We start from the raw sequence: 5,381 nt of genomic DNA on the forward strand, positions 1-5,381 counted from the left end.
TGGGTCTGTTTCCTTACCCGCTAGGCCAACACTGAGTCTCATCTAATAAAAACAAAATGGCAATTCATTCTTCATTATGTGATGTAAGTTATGTATTAGGGTGGTAGTAAACTAGTGGGTAACACACTCGCCTATGAACCAGAAGACCCAGGTTCAAATCCCACTTACTACCATCGTGTCCCTGAGCAAGACACTTAACACCAAGTTGCTCCAGGGGGGGACTGTCCCTATAACTGATTGTAAGTCGCTCTGGATAAGGGCATCTGATAAATGCTGTAAATGTAATTGTATTAAAAATCTCAGTGGACTATTGTTATTTTGTTCCCTAACTTCTATTGAACTTGAATATTTTTAAAATATGGAAATTCCCAAACACTATATTAAACTTCATTGAATGCAGTGTCTTCCTTTATTAAATGTATGAACATGTGTGTATAAGGTTAAGCGTGGTAGTATTGCTAGGCTTGGGGATTAGAAGTGTCTTCCATGAAGAGTTCCTTTGTTGCACAAAACAAAAGATCAATGTTCGTTCAATGGTTTTTTTTTGGTGTTTTTGTAACTCTATCTCAAAATGGCTGCTTCCTCTAAAGCTTTGTAAACCCCTGCTTAAAAGGGGCCACCTAGAGTCAATTTAAACCTTTACCATGATCTCTATCTATGGTGAAATATATTCTTTAGAGTGTTCATGTTGAACATACTAACATCAATGTCCACCTCAACTCTCACATTTATAACTTCAGTGTTACACACTTGTAACACTTCGGTCCTCTCAGAATTACACCATCTTGTGCGTGTGTGTGTGTGTGTGTTCGTGTGCCTCTTTAGGTTAAGTGTATGTGTGTAAGCGTAGGGGTCGGTTTTAGGATGCTGTGTGCATGCTTGGGCGGCAGGGTGCTGACACAGGACAGATGGTGGGACACACCACAGCGATCAGGTGTCTGACAGCTGTCTGCTCCACTTGCTGCTGCGTCTGTCGCTTTCCTAAAGAGATAATCATACTCAGGGCAGTCTATTTTCTCCTTCTTTGTCGCTAGAGTTGGAACCGAATCGTTTGATATCTGATGTGTGCAGAAACGCGGCGTGAAGCAGCCCATGTGTTTTTGTGTTACACCAGGTGTTGAGATACTTTTAACTCCTCATCACTAATAAAGATGAAGTCAGAGCCCTGAACTCATATGCAGAGTATGGATGAAGATTAAGGGGTGAAATTTGAAGTGAGAAAAAACACAGTGTTCGGTAATTTACACCCCCCCCCAATTAGAGAAAAATGGATGATTCAAACATCTAGCTCTGCAGTTAAAATCATGCTCTATGACATCATCACTCTCTCTGACTTTCTTTTTGTTTCTGACCTGAGCAGTTAAAGAAAATCGTGCACATACACCCTCGACGTGCACACAGTTGCGTTTGCCCATGATCTCATGAGGTCGGAGTCACAAACTCATCATGCCAGTAGCACAGACCACTGCTTGCGGCATGGCCCGGTGTGTGGGCGTTCACAAGGTGTGGTGAGGAGCGGCCGAACATAGCTGGGATTCTTGAACGATGCCCTGTTTATTGAACTAATTATAAATCTTCGAAAGACCTGTCAGCATGGTGCGTTGTGTGAACATAACCTGGACCCCCGTGGCTGCGGTGGTTAGTTTACTCTGCATTACCTGCACTGTTCGCAGCGGATGAAAGCTCCGCAGAAAGAAAGAACTCTACTCGCTTTCTCTCTGTGACTGTTTATTTGCCTCATCCCCTTAGATTTATTGTACGGCGTGTCCACAGTGGGCATGGGAAAAGCCAAGCAGGCAGACCGCTCTCTTAAGTAAGGGTTGTGCTTTTTCCTGCCACAAGGCATTTCAGAGCTCTTCCATCATAGGGCTCGCCCCAGCACCCAGCCCTGCCTTCACCCCGGGACGCTTGTTATTTGCTCACATTCTTACCAAGCCTGGGTAGTCTGAGGTGGGCAATGGCACAATCTTTCAAAAAAAAAAAAAAAAAAGAACAGGGGGAAGTGGAGGCCTGCGGTCAAATATAGAAGGCCATGCAAACAGAGTGCAATAGATGGCCACCCCATCAGTTGCCATGAGGAACCATGGAATGGCAAAAACCAAAAACGTTTTTTTTTTTTAATCTGTGGTAAAGTAATTAATTGTTGATTAACCATAATTTTTAAATGATATGATTTTTAAATGCCTCTGGGCTTCGTACTGCCAAACCTCCAGGGAATGTCTGTTTAATTTAATCAGATGGTGAGCTTCCATTAGACCATTTCAGTCTTTTTGCTGTTCCACTGCCTCAGACATCACTGATTTCATCTGAATGTAATCCAGGACTCACCACATGATAGGCCGTGGCTTTTTGATTGTCAGGGAGCCTGTGTCGGCTCTCAGGGGAGAGTGGCAGTCGGGGACAGCTGTTATAGAGACTAAGCTCGGCACAATCTCGCCATTGTACAGATGACCCACAGCTGGCACCATGGTCAAATGCCTCCGCTCACCATGGAGCCAATCAGCGCGTTGCAAAAGGCCTCGCTGGCATATCTCTGGGCAGCTGGAGCCCCTCCACACTGGCTTCACCTGCTGCTCACCTGTTCCAGCTGGCCCTTCACAGCATGGCGCTCCCATTTTTATCATGTTGAGCAGAAATTCTGAAGTTGATTTGGGATTGGCTGGTATGCCTGTGGACTGTGTCTCAGCAAAATAAAATTCCTTGTGCTCACCCTTAATGGACTCTTGACACTTGCTTTAGTTGTGTATTAATGTTTCCATGGTAATTTCCATGAAACTTTTCACCGAATATGCCATTATTGGCAGCATACATTAGTTGCGTGGTGTTTTCCTACAACCGCTTAAAGCCATTTAAATGTTAGATTCTTTTTGGCCTAAGCACCTACATATAGAATCAATATACAGCTGATTGTGTTTGAGGAAACCATCTGTCGGTCTATATTCAAACATTTAGAGATGCCAAAGTTAAGTTATTGCTAAACGAATCTCACATTCAATGTAATAATATTTCCAAAATAAATTTTAAAAGATATAATATGATTGGTGCTTCTATCATTCTAAAAACTATTTACCTGATCAGTAAAAAATAAATTTAAGTTGTGAGTGTTGATAGTGATATTTAACAGAAACACATGGTAACACAATTATTTACAAGCTTTAAAAAAAAAACATGCAAATGTAACATTAAAACTAAAATTTGTGTTTATTACTCTGCAAACATTTGTTACTCTAGATCCTTTAGGGAAGGTGAAAAAATAATCAAGATTGATCGACAAGAAGATTCTGATAAATAACATATTAAAACACAACCCCTAGATGCCCATTTTTATAATTATAATTTTTGAATACAAAAATATCTGGCAACACAGACCCTGAGCCTTAAGATTGTTAAAGGATATATTTGTCTGTGCTGACCTCTAGTGGTCAAACATGTCTATTGGAGGTTCTTTTTAAATGTTTAAAACAAAAACTGTTTAAAATGACAAATTAACATATGGGAAGAAACAGATAAAAAATAATTATCTTAGAATTCCCGTCTGCTCAGTAATGGACTTTAGTTCTTGTAACTGCAAATGTTGAATAATCTGTGGTGTTTGAGAATATTGTGTAAATGACACATAACTTTAAAGGCAAATTATATTTACATTTACATTTAAGGGATTTGGCAGATGCCCGTATCCAGTGCTTCCATATTACAATCAATGAAGTGATCAGTTCTGTGACCTCCAACTATGAATATAATCTTTTTATTCACTCTGTTGTAGTTTCTATACATAAGAAAGACAATAAAAAAGTTACAAGTTAATCTAAATATTCTCTAAAGAGGAAGGTCTTGAGCTGCCGTTTGAAAGTGCTCAGTGACTGAACTGTTCTGACTTCAGTGGGAATTTCATTCCACCACCGAGGGGCCAAGACAGAGAAGAGCTGGTGGCGCCTTTCACAACGAAGCCCAGGTCAACCCAGAGCGCAAGAACCTGAAGTGGAACGGCTTGGATCGGCTTGGATCTTATGAACGGGAAGCCCAGAGACAACAAGCAGGCTGGAGTGTACGAACCCACCATGGGTCAAGGACCCAGGATGTAGTGTAAGGTATAGGTATAATCACAACATGATTCTTCGCTTGCACTGCTAACAAGTCTTGCTGGCAGTGACAACTCCACTGAGGAAGATGTCTCTATATCCAACGCCACTGCCACCACCTGTTACTGACCCTACTGATGCAAATTTGCTTTTGAACTGGCCAAGTAGAAAAACAAAAATAGTAAAATAATTTTCATAATAATTGCCCACGCTGCCATGCACTTATAAGCTATGCAACAACATGTGTGCGTTATTTAGGCCAAAATCACACACTGCATGTTTCAATGGGCCTTGACAGGCCTTTTAGGTTGGAGCGTTTTAGAAATGGACCCCTTCGTAGTGCAAAGCTTTTTTCACAAAATCAACAGAGTAAAATTCAAATAAAAATTTTATTTGTCAAATGCACAGTCATACATGGTATGACATGCAGTGAAAAGCAGTGAAATGTCATTCCTACCAGTGATAGGGCCCTATGATTACTGCGATGAGGAAAATGCAGATGGAATCATGGAATAGCAAATAACATGGAAGTCACTATAAAATGCAGAATTGCATATATGCCGTGTTTCTGGCCACTGCAGCCCACTACACGTGTTTTCAGTTGAGATGGGACTTTGACGCGCATGCACGCATATACACAACGTGTACAAAAATTACGGAATTTTACTCTGAATGCTAAGTTTAGAGTGGAACAATACCAAAACAATTTTTAAGAATCGGAAGAAAACTTTTTTTTTAAAGGACACATATGACTTACACTTACAGTCAATAACTTATATCAGAAACAGAGGAAAGAAGCAAACTAGCCCCTCACGCCAGCCAATCATCTGATTCAACACATGATTTTATTGTCATGGTTCCAGTCCATTATGCAAGTGGCCACAACTTTTTTTGTCTTCCAAGTCTCCCAATGTTTATTTATTTATTACGTTTTTATGATGAGGTCAAACATGAAACATTTTTCTTTTTCAAAAGGAAAGAATGTGTAATAATGTGAAATAGTTCTTTGCATGAAATTCACAGTTTACAAAAACAAACAGTAAATGCCCAAGCACTATGTTAAACAATGATTAAATGTGATTTGTCACACACTCTATAATCGAAGTTTTGGGTGAATAAATATGTTTATGACATAATCATGGAAACAAGGAATTCAGAAAAATGTAAACGGAAAAGGCGGAATTTAGGAGAAAATCAAATGGATTTTACCAGGCCCCACAGTGATTCTCCGGCTTGCCGTATGAAACGACGCGTCGGCTTGCCATACGCGAACTACGCCCCGCCACGGCCATCGGGGGGCAG

The sequence above is a fragment of the Denticeps clupeoides genome, chromosome 8 (genome assembly GCF_900700375.1).
Source record: "Denticeps clupeoides chromosome 8, fDenClu1.1, whole genome shotgun sequence".
In the NCBI taxonomy this organism is placed as follows: Eukaryota; Metazoa; Chordata; class Actinopteri; order Clupeiformes; family Denticipitidae; genus Denticeps; species Denticeps clupeoides.